Genomic DNA, 13,101 nt, shown 5'->3' with positions numbered 1-13,101 from the left:
TTTATGCATTCAAGGATTATACATATATTACAAGTATTCACTTATTATAAGGGTTTTATTTTGTGCATTAGTTATTTGTTGCATGACTTAAAACTAAATATCGGCGTTATTTCCAAAAAAAAAATTAATAAAAACAGCTAAAAACATCACTTCAATGATATTAAATGTTAAATGATTCTGGCAAAAATTTGTACCGACTTATAGGCGGGTCAATTGCAAATCCCTCCAAAATAAACTCAGAAAATACAACCGACTTATAGGCGGACCGACTTATAGGCGAGTATATACGGTATGTGAAAAGGATATTAGATGAAAAATCTTTTTAAAAAATTTAAGAATACATGGGTTTTGCGATAATTTCTAATCTTTTTCATCTAAAGTTTGATGAAATGGTAAAAATCTAGCGAAACATTGGACTGGACTTAGCAACCTATGTTATAAAGTGTTTATACTGATCACACCCATTTGGTTGTTGGACTTTTCACATGTAATTTTACTTTCTTCTCTATGTGAATATTTTACTTGCGATTTTCAAAGAACGATGTGTTTGCATTTTGCTTCAGTTTGGAAAAAAGGAATTTACAAAATGTATTGCTTTATTTTTTTAGAATGATACATCTGTACGTTAAATGAAATGTTTACCATGGTTATAAATCTTTTGGTCGAATTTCGTTTTAAGAATCGCAGCACTGTTAAGGCCTACAATGAGAAATCAATGGAAAATAGGCATGCAAAAAGGGGGATTATTTTAAAACTGAGTTTATTTTAATTAAACTGTTTTATTATCACGGAACTTAAATACTTATTGAAATAGCATAGTATAACCCTCTCTGTACTGTATGAAGTTTGGTCCCATCGATGGACAGTCACGTGATGAATCCATAGTCAGTGTACTGAATGTAGGTCATGAACAAATTTCAATATCGCAAGGGCATACCCTAGTTAAAATTGAAAATTCAAACTATTAATTGTTTCTACATACTTTGTAGTTTCTGAACAAAGCTGCTGCTTTGAATAGAATTTGCGTTTTAATAGTTAAATTTTCAGGTAAATAAGCCAATGTCGAAATATGTTTGACTTTTACCAAATATTTTGTGTACTTATAAAATCACGCCCTCGATTTAAAGAAAGCAGCAGCACTTTTCAGGTTAAGAAAAATATCCTTTATCTATATTCAGAAGATGGTTAAGATCTATCAAGTGTATGCCCTTGCAAAAGTACGATTTTATGAGGCATCTCAATGTAAAATATACGTTACCAGTACATAAAAACACGACATAGTTAATAAAATACATTCTCTTGATAGTTAATGAATAATTGCACTAATCAAAGGATGTGCATTGGTATTAATCGACAATTTAAAACCTGTAAATAATATTCGTTTTAATAATAAAACGCATTTTTCGTTGTTAAAAAAATTCATCAATGTACCTCTCACAGCACATGAAATACGTCATTTTTACCCAAATGACGTCATGTTTACAAGTTCATCGCAATCAGTACTAGTGCTTTGTTGATAACCAGCTACTTGGGATTTGACTAAATTAATCAAGACTGCGATAAAAATATCTGAACTTAAAGTATTCATTCAATGTATAACGACCATATTTTTATGCTATAAATGATTGGTCCGATATTTTTAGTCATTGTAGTATTTTGAAGATGTTATCAAATAAAAATGCTTCACCAAAGGAATTTACAAAACTTTGATTACTGTCCAATTAATTCTACCTTGAATTTTACATTGAAGTCTAGGGGCAGCACATGTTTTTTTAAGATATTGTAAAAAGTAATTTGAATTTCAAAAATCTCTTGGTAAATATATGCATAAACTCCTTCCTTATTAAACTATGAAATAAAATGAATTATTTACCGCAGAAATTTTGAGAAATTAAAAATTCTCTTCTTTTTCATCAAAGGCAGATAACTCTTCAAAAACTTTAAATGTGCAAAATGACCGTCTCCTTTCATGTTATCAGTCTTGTGAATTTGGTTCATGTCACTTTTATTGTTATCTAGCAATGTGTTTTTAACTTGTTTAAGATTATTTAGAATTGTTCAAAATCCCTTCATTATACACTGAATACCTTAAACTTCCAACTATACCTATATGATGATGTACAGATATTGCAAGGAACGAAAAAGGTGAAGATGACGCACAAAGATTGCAGGGTTCTCCATCGTTTGAAATTTTGTTGCAGACATGTGTCGCATACATAAAATTTTCATCGTTACTGTGTCGGAGAAAATTTTACTGTGTCGGGAGTAACACAATAAAACAGCTCATACGCAGCACAGTTAAGGTTACAGTAAGGAGGCGGGGCCTAATTTGTACGGGAAATGTTTACTTTGACGTCACGCATAATATAAGGTCTTCAAAATACCACAAAATGAAATTATTTGCTATTTCAAACAGCTGGATAGCTGTATACTACATACAAACTTACTATTACATGCAGTTTTGTTGTTTGTTAAATCCCACACAACAGTATATAAACGATGCATCGATCGCAATGCACTTGTCATTGTGACGTCATTTCGCAAAAATGACGCAGTTTGTACACAGTGAGAGACTGATCAAGTCACATTTTGTACAAGGAAAAATATCTTTTGTTCTTAAATAAAATATTATTTGCAGTTAAATAAAGGGCCGTTAATTTGGATGCGATGTCTATTTTAGTATTTTATTTATAAACTGTCCGTACATTCTCCATACAAGTGATACTGTCGTTTGTTTGTATGCAGATTCGTTGAAAAAGTAATGGAAGGGCCCTAATAAATCGATTTATTGCAAGGGCATACTCTCGATGTATCTTCCCATGTTTTTAAACATAAACTCAAGAAACATTAGGATATTTGAAAAGTGCTGCGAACCTCATGACATCTTGCAAATAAATTAATTATAGCTATATTTCATGTAGTTGACCAGCAAAATATTCAACCTGCCGTCCAACAACTTAAATTTGCGCAATTAAAAGAGGGAATCTATATGGATTCGCAGTATTTTTCACAAACTACATATAGTGTTGAAAAGGATTATAAATTAAAGAAAGATTTTTAACTTGGTTATGCCCTTGCAATATTGGAATTTATAAATGACCTCTAAACTGCAAGTATAATTGCAAAAATCCTGTGACGTCGACATCACGCGAGAAGTCTAAATAAAAAAATCTAAATGTCCCCAACATGCAGATTTAAACCACATTAATTTTTTTTTATATCAGCGAAGTCCTAAAAAGAATCGCCAATCCTAATAAAGTATGCATTTTTTATGTTAAAAAATCGCCGATATTTCCATTTGTAACCTTAACTGTGCTGCGTAGAGAACCCTGAGATCGATTTCATGTAAACTACATGAAATCCAATTAATACAATACAATTCTATCAACAGAGCATATACACAGACCCCTGAAAAGACGGAAGATGGGATCGGGTGGCTTGAAGACGTTAACATCCCTTGTTGACACGAACACCCTCATTGATACTTTTCTATTTGTTAATTTGCGTTTATGATATATCTCGTCACAATAAAGATCGCTAATACAGCCATTGTAGGATATTGCACACGCTAATTAAACGCAAAACCGGGCATGATACACTTTGCTATAGACGATTAGTTTTAATTCAATATTGTGACACTCACATACATATGTACAAGACCCTTTTTAAATATAATAGGTTTTGATTTTTGTCAAAATCATAATATAACTGTTTACAAATTAAAAGTAGAAATATTAAGAAGAAAATTATAGAAAGAAGAAATAAGACATACAGATGCCCCCGTATGGAAACTAGCAGGAATTAAACTTTTCTTTAATGCAAATTTAAAATATTGGTACCAAAAGTAGGGTATTCTTAATGGTTATACAATTGTTAAATAAAAATTTAGGTCAACGTTAATTTTTTTTATAAGTACGGAAATTTTCGAGGTCATGGTCAAAACATCTAGGTAAGTGGTATCCATTGAAAGGTCTTGCCATAAAAAATACTTAAGTGAAGTATGGTAGCCCCAGCCCTAACCCTTCAAAAGTTATGGTCAAGGTTAAAAATTAAAAAAGTAGGTCAAACTCCAAGGTCAAGGTCAAAAGGTCAAAGGTCTTGCTAACAAATGTGAGGTCTTGTCCAAAGGATAAAATATGTAAAGTATGAAAGCACTCGTTCTAACCCTTTAAAAGGTATGGTCAAGGTTTGATTTTTAAAAGTATATTAAACTCAAAGGTCAAGGTCAAGCGGTCAAAGTTCTTGATATCCTATAAAGGGTTTCCTCACAAGAATTACGTATGTGAAGAAGGAAAGCCCAATCCCTTACCGTTCAAAAGTTATGGCCAAGGTTAAAGTTTTCTTTCAATAAATACGGAAATCTACAATGTCAAGGTCAAATGGTGAAGGTTGCTGGTATCCAATGAAAGTACTTTCCATAAAGAATATATATGTGAAGTATTCATATCCTGGTTTTTACTCTTCAAAAGATATGGCAAAAATAATAGTTTGAATTTTTTGTATAAAAGTTGGTCAAACTCCAAGGTCAAGATAAAAAGGTCAAATTTTGAGTTACCAAAAGAAAGGCCGAGTCACAAGGAATACATATGTGAAATATGAAAGTCAAAGCTCCACTTAATCAAAAGTTATGGGCAAGGTTGAGGTTTTTGTAGACAAACAGAAAAAGAGACAGCTATACTGTTGAGAGGTACATTGTGCATTAAACGGAAGGTGCTGGGTTATCATTTTACTTTGTGAGGTTATTGCTAGTACAATGGTAATTTATGAGGTTTCAATAGGAATTCAAACAAATAGTTAGGTTTTTCAACCTGATAAAGTAATTTTAAACGTAAATAGACCTCTTCATTGGGGGTTAACGCCACAGTACGAAAATAACCTCACACTGCTGGAAAATACGTTCATTTTACCCCACAATGTATCTCTCGTAAGAACAGCTAGATAGACAGACATACAGACAGTAAGACAGACAGACAGAGAGAAAGACAGACGGACGGACACGACAAAAACTATATACCCCCGAACCTTTGTTTAAGGATCATAATAAGTAAATATTTTTTATAAGTAGATACATAGTATCTTTTATACTATACAGGTTCGGTAACAGTGACGAATATTTTACAGCAATAGAAATCGTGTTATTTAAATATTGATTTAAAACATGATTCGTATGTGCAGAAAATTTAATAACTTGGTTATTAATTTATCTCATTTTTTTTTATTTGTATTATGATAGCACCTTACATCAAAATTATATAGAATAGTTTCAATGCAAGGAAAAAATTGGAGGTATTCCGAATAAATCGTTTATGTTGGGTTTACCGTTCGTTCACTTTGCATTCCGTTGGCGTTCTGTGTTCAGCGTTCAAGCTTCGCTCAAAAAGTTGCATTCAGCGTTCACACATCCTTCACTCACCGTTCGCTCTGCGTTCGTTCAGCTTTCGTTCATCTTTCGTTCAGCGTTCATTCACCATTCAGGTGGGAAAGTAGAACGTTTTAGTAGCTCTATCATAAACGCTATCCTCTGTGCTGTTGGAAATGAAGCGCAGACTGTTTTCCACCAAAGTTTTTCTCCTTATGACGTCAATTTGTAAAATTTGTTTATAAGATTCTTTTTATTTAATTTTCATTAAAAAATATATTGAAACCCCTAAAAATACTATAGTTTTAAACTATAGTTTAGTTACTAAAGTAAATCAAAGTTCCAAAGTTAATACCATGCAGAATCAAAGTTCCAAAGTTAATACCATAGAGATTCAAAGATCAAATTTTTAAACTTTGATACTATAAGTATATAACTATAGTAAGATTTAATTAACTATAGTTTACTGTTGTGTATTGTTAGGGACTCTACCAGCTGCAAGACAAAAAATTTCACCTATCCTTGGTAATCAAAGCCTTGGAGCTGTCCTTTCGTGTCAGCATTACTTTTGACTTCAGTCTCTCTGTTTCTAAAAAATCTTATCAGGAAATCCAGTCTACACCGCAGAGAGAAGGGGATTGGATTCCTCTTTTTTTCTTAATTCAGGGATCGACACACCTTTTCGCGATATTTTTTCTTAAATATAATATGATATCGGTACTGCATTTTGGATTTGATTTCAATATACGCCGAGAGATAAAAACATTAAAGCATAATCAAAAGATGCATCTCCTCGCAAAGAGCATTAAGTCAGTCTATAAATCGAGGCATAATTTAACATCGATCTTTATTCAATTTACGTCAACTATGTTTTGCACAGGGACAACATAAAACACAGACACACACCTTCACACACACCCTTATACACACACCCTCCTTCGCACGACGCCTGCTGCGTGACTCAGTTGTTATACATGTAGGGTCTGCTCAAGACTCCCGGAGTAAGGAGTGAATTCCTACGTCGCAGGTTCGTTTTACACAGTGATACGTATGTGGAGACAAGTTCTTTTGATGTGATCGTATAAATCTAGGTACCCCTTATAGAAAATGGGGGTAAGAAACGACCCCTTCCAAACGCCGACTATATATGCTTTTAGTTCTGAACAGAAACAATTTTTGACTCGATGTAAAAGCTACATGCTGTTTTAAACAATGTATATTGTTTTTTTTAAAAAATTCCTTCTCGAGAATAAATTGCTGAACTCGCAACAGAAAGTAAATTTTTCATCTCTTTTTCCCCCGGATTTTAAATGTCACAATGAGTTCTTGCTAATATATATTTGTAACTTGATCTTGTTTACCCAGAACATGCAATTGGAATTAATTTTGTATCCACATCCTCTCATGCTACCACTCAATAAATCTATAATTGCATTTGAAAATATTTACATTCAATGTAATTTTCCTTATGAAATCCATTAAAAATCCACGCCGTTCAAATTTCTATAAGACACGCGAAACCTTGTCACTGCGCGTTAGAATGCATGGTAGGAACTATATGCAATTTCAATATTCTAGGAACACCAAAATGTAATCCTGGTATTGGGGAACTGGAATCTTGCTAAGTCCCTCAATGATATACTTTAACTGGGAGAAATGTTCCTGGTCGAGGGGAACTGAAATCGTTCTAATTCCCTCAATGATATATTATAACTGTTTTATTATACCGATACAAATTTAAATTCTAAAGATCACTTTTTAAAAAAAAGAAAATATTCATTTACAGATTAAATAGTCATTATTTTCATAACTTAATGAAATCGTGTAAGCGGAGCCGGTAAAACTCAGTTTGCGACCGTTAAATCAGTATAAACATTCGCAAATACCAAATTAGAAGGCAGTTATTCCCTAATTTTAATGGAATCATTGCATTTTGTTTGTTGCATTATTTTGTTGCATTTTGATATATATTTACATTTGCAAATGTTTTCCTTTATACAACACTACTGAAAGCAAGCGTTTTTATAACTGTATAAATACAGGTATGGGGCCAAGAGGTCATAGATGTTCGTATGGATAAACGTTCGACGTAATTTCTCAGTGACGTCATAAAGGGTCGACGCGAGTTCAGTGGATTACATAGATGCCGTTGGGTTTGAAAAATAATGCATTTCACACGTTAAAAGTCACAATAAGGCAAATTTAAAGTATGAATAAGTCACAAATGTAAATATAAGTAATAAGGTATCATTTTTTTGAGTTTTATTGGGATGTAAAACGGGTTGGCACATGATGAAATCTTCCATAAAGCCCGAAGCGCTTTATGGGATTTGATCACGTGTCCAACCCGTTTTACATCCAAATAAAACTCAAAAAATGATACATTATTTCTTAAATAAAATACGTCATGAAGCATTGTGTTTGTGCGTCGCTCTGGTATGACGTCACAATGAAAAGCTATACCCGGGAATTAGCATGACTAGCTTTTAACGGATAGATTTGCTAAAAAAAAAACTAACGCGCGAGGATCAGCATGACTAGCTTTCAAAGGATAGATTAGCTTAAAAAAACTAACGTACGAGGATTAGCCGATTCACAGCGATTTCTAAGGAATTGTTCTGATTTAATCACTTAAATTTATACAGGGAAAAATCAGTAGAGGTATAATAATGTTCTTTAAAAGTGCTTATTATTACAGACCTTGATCGCAAGACATTTGATGCCGCCTGTTCATGAGTGAATGTGTTAATTATTATTCAGTCATGTCACATAACTTTTGCTAAGAGCTACTCTTAGTTGAAATAGTTTCTTTATTAATTGTTATAAATTGTTTGTTTCATACAATATCTTCAGTTGGAAACTTGACCTTGAACTGTCCACGCCGACCCTAGATCGCACAGCAAACGCCAAGTTTTAGACCGGTAATAAATTTAATCGAAGTACTGACTTGTGTATCTCTATAGGTCATAATATTCACTACTTCTGGATATTATTTCCATTATTTCTTATAAAAACTATTCCCATTCATCAGTCAGTAGGTGACACTAAGCACGCCAGCTGCATACACGTCTTGAGCAACGGCTCCTCCATCAAGTATTTACACAAACATTGTAACATCTTTAACATGTTTTGAAATTAAGATAATTTTATGGCAAATTATTCTTAAGAAAAAAAGTCCGCAACGTTGAAAGCAGCGTTGAAAGCAGCAAGCCGCTCTTATATCAAATTTTTATTTTTTTTTATTTATATTGTATAAACATTAAAACATAGAGATCTCCACATTACTTACAGAGTTCATTTCGTTATTATCATATGATAACAGAGTCGTTGGATGTGTCTGAGTGTGTTATCCTGTCCTTTTGCGAAACTGAAGTTGCGTAATAAGCATCGGAATCCATTATGCCTTAATTTATTTGCAAGGGTATGCTCCGCTTATTGGTGCTCCTCTTTTTTACTTCTGGGGATATGCTGAAATTAATTCCCGATGATGCAAAATGGATGAAACGGCTCCTTCTTTTCTTGATGTATGCATGCAAATATTTCGAGATCATAAAACGATGAATTTTACTGATGGACACGTTTTTTTAAAAAAAATATATAGATTTATATTTATGTCACCTGAGTTTACTCCTGAGTTGATTTCTTTCTCAGTGTCCTTCAGTGTTACAAGAAAAAAAAAGTATTCATTTAAAAAGAATTATAATTGTATTCAAAAATTCCCAACGCCCATTTTGTAAAATAAAATGTCAACAAAGAAAGAAATGTAAGTTTGATCAAGTACAGACGGATTAGAAGAAAATAGTGTAATATTCTTATATTAGATCAGTAAGAGTAGCTAAAAACTCTACCTGAGTACGAGACAGTGATTTTCCTTCGTACTTACTTAATTGTTTTTGAAGATTTTTCCTGGATTACAAAAAAGCACACTTCTTAAAACAAATATAAGGAGCAAGAGCCATCTTATGCATAAAATGGCCCTGTACTTATATAAATTAATAAACTATCACCCTCTTTCCCATTTCATATATTAAAATGAAGTAGACACTTGGTGCTTTCATTTTCTATAACAACATTTCGTTTTGAGAATCCGCATATTGGAAAGCTGGCTTTGAGAAATTGCAATGTTCTTGAAATTTGCAGAAAATATGGGTATTTGACTAGCTTTAGCAAAGAATTAAAATATGAGCACACTCCACGATCCAAAAAATAAGACATGTTTTTTTTTATCTTCAGAAACAGAGCTTTCATGATGTATTTGCATATTTTGGATCGGAGGTTGTGCTCTATATGAAATATTGAAAAAACGCTTCAACTTTAGGTCATTTTCAAAGGAATTTACGGGATACGAGGAAAATTACGCATTTTATGACGTCAAAATGCATTGGCTAGAGTAAAATTATGTCACAATCAATAGATACGTGGCCACCAACACTCCAAATGATAAATACTGCATTTGCAACCTAAACTGATCGGTTTTGATTTTTCAGAAATTCTCAGGGCCAAATATTGGCCAACGTGGCTCTTGCTCTTTGATATATATTGAATTTGAAAAAAAAGTACCTACCTTCATGCTATATATTTTTTTTCATAAAATCCACTAAAAAATTTGTAGAAAGGGTCATTAAAAGTTAAAGGGATGGAAATTGTAAATTAAACATTGAAGAAGTTGCAAACGAAGAAAAACAAATTAAATGATTATTTGTTAGTCACAACATTTCAAAAGCCTTGTCACAAAATTTATGTAGAGAGTAAAATTCAAGCAATTGCATATTTACTCTCGCTGAGATAATTAATTGATGCATATCGTCATCTTCAAGTTGGTTGTGAAATATGATTTGACTGTTGTTATGTTGATGTTGAAAACTTTCAATATTAAATGAGTTAATTAAAACAGATGAAAACTGGAAATTTTTAAGTACAGTAAAAGGTATGAGAGAGAAAATAATTTCATAGTTTTGAACAATCAAATTGCCCCCTTTTTATTATAATAAATGCTAAGTTGCTTAAAGCTGTCCACTGTTAGTGCCCCCTTTACACCTTTACATCTACTTATCAAAGACTAGAATTAAAAAAAAGAAAAGAATTCATAATCTTAAACAATTGTCACTCTTTTTTTCAAGACCCTTTTCTCTTTCTTTTTATGAAAACCTCAAATATTTAAAACGTCGATATCTCAGGTCCTGTTATCACAGAAACGTTTATCCAACTAGGATCTGTTATTTATCATACCGATTATTTGTAGGAATATTGATCAATCTTTACATTTTTTTCAAAGTGCGTTAATATGGTCGATATTAACGCACTTTGAAAAAAAAAAATAAGTTTTTCAAAGTGCGTTAGCTTAAGCTTGGTCCAAAATTTAACGCAAATTTTGTCACCGATTCCAATCCATGCAACATAGCCCAGTCATTATCTTCCGATTTAAATTAGAAATAGAAAAAAAAATTCCTTTGATTTTTAATAATCATGGGTCCAGGCTGTTTTAGTTGCTGTTTTTTAAAGGTACAGTTTGAACTTTAATGTGCCCTAAAAATTGAATGGTCTTAAAAAGTTATGATATTGGCTTTAACAATAGTTGAGTAAATAAATATGATAAATCATGAAAGAATATGGCATGAATGAGGACCTTTCTGGTAGTATGACGTCATTAATTTGGTGCATTTTTAAGTTTCATGCAGAAAAGCCTCAAAATGACTCATTTCTGTGCTTATTTTCCTTTAGAAAATAGTGTCTGCCACCGTCGCCCACTTTAATTTTTGGATATATTATGTAAACTGTTATGAAAAATCACATATCTTAAAATCTTTCCGGGCGACGGTGGCAGAGTATGTTTTCTGAAAGAAAATTCCACAGAAAATTGATGTCTTCTGCAACTTTTTAAGAAAATACGGGAAAATGCACAAGTTAATGACGTCACAATTAGCATTAAGGAGGTCATATGAGAAAAACGATTTGTATATTCTTGCTGCAGGGAATTTCTATGATTAAGAAAGAATGAATTTTGTTTTCTTATATCACTTTCATATTTTAGAAAAATATCGGGCTTACTTTGTATTGAAACTGTACCTTCTTCTTGGATTTTAGCACATTTATTAATAGTCAGCTTTTTAAAAAATATTATTAAATGAACGTTAATAAAATCTGTTTCAAATTTGAATTTACCAATTCATAATTTTCTTTTTTTAAAACAATTTATAATAGTCTTACAATTTTCCCAAAGTAGGATTTTAACAATTCATCCAGTTGTTTTCTCCCTCAGAAATTATTCCTGCTAAATATGCATTTATACTTTTGCAATAATGCGTCAAAATACCACAAATAGTACATTAATACCTAAGAATAATACTATACCAACAAAGTTTTATAGGCGCAATAATTTAGCCGTTTTGTTAATCCCAGTAAGTAGTTTAACCTACTAGGATTTACTGAAGACATATAATGTTTGAGATATAATGCGCTAAGCTTTTGAAAATATTAAAAAGATTTTTTTTGGCAGAAAAATCAAAATCATTATATATTAAGGGATGAATTATTGAACGCATAGTTTTGACAGCATACCATCTTTGTTGTGTCAACTGAATTTTGAAACATGATAAAAATTCTTTTAAAGATATCGATTAGAATTTTGAGCTCATGAATAACTTGCATAATTATCAAATTACAATCCTATATGCTATAAAACCTGAATTTATGCATAAAAGTAAAATTACCTTCAAATTCAAATACTTTATTTATATTAATTTGAGAACAACCCCCTTAAAAATACAGTTTTAAATTTTCTCAATGTTCAAATCAATTATAATGTACACATAAATAGGTTCAATACCTCAGGAAAATTTTTCATATAATGGTAAAATCTTAAAATAATTTAAAACAGCTTGATTGAAATGATACAGGTAGTGTATCCGGTTTCAGAATCTTCTTGTCTTCTTTTTAACGTTCATAAAATTAAAGTTATTACAAAGGAGCTAATTACTGTGAAATCAACTATGAGAATAAAATAACAACCCCTGAAAGGTTCATAGAGGACGCGAGATAGATCTACAGCGAGACTAGACTAGAACGAGGTTATCTGAAAACACCATTTTCGATATAAAACCATTCAAATATGTAATTCCAGATATTTGTTGAAAATAAAATGGCTAAAATGATGATCTTTAAAATGCAATGGCTCATGACCGTTAAAGGAATTGCTTTTATTTGTTCTTCTTTCTATAATTTTCCTCTTAATATTTATAGTTTTAATTTGTGAATAGTTATATTGTTGTTTCGCCAAAAATCAAAATCTATAACATTTACGTCGGTAAAAAGGGTCTAGTACATATTAATGTGAGTGTTACAGAATTGATTTAAAACTAATAGTCTATAATAAAGTGTATCATTTCCGGTTTCACGTTTAATTAGCTTAATAAAATGCAAATTAAGAAATAGAACTTGATCAATAAGGGTGTTTTGTGTCAAAAAGGGATGTTTACGTCTTCTAGGCACCCTTTCACACCTTCAGTGTGCTTCCAGGGGTTTGTGTTGATGCTCTGGTGTTAGAACTGTATTGTATTAATGTTTGTTTGTAGTTTTTATGAAATCTATCTGTGTGCGTTATCTTCATCTTTTTTCATTCCTTGCAGTATTAATAGTTACATAATCATATACGTATTAATGAAGTTTAACTAAAAATTTTTTTTGTTATCCCAGTTTTGATATAAAGGTTATTTTTTTTTTGTAAATTCTTTTTTAGTTCAAAG

This window comes from Saccostrea cucullata, unplaced genomic scaffold (genome assembly GCF_032062105.1).
Source record: "Saccostrea cucullata isolate Sc308-1 unplaced genomic scaffold, CSIRO_AGI_Scuc_v1 ctg1419, whole genome shotgun sequence".
Classification (NCBI taxonomy): Eukaryota; Metazoa; Mollusca; class Bivalvia; order Ostreida; family Ostreidae; genus Saccostrea; species Saccostrea cuccullata.
Note: the sequence above shows the minus strand (reverse complement) of the source record.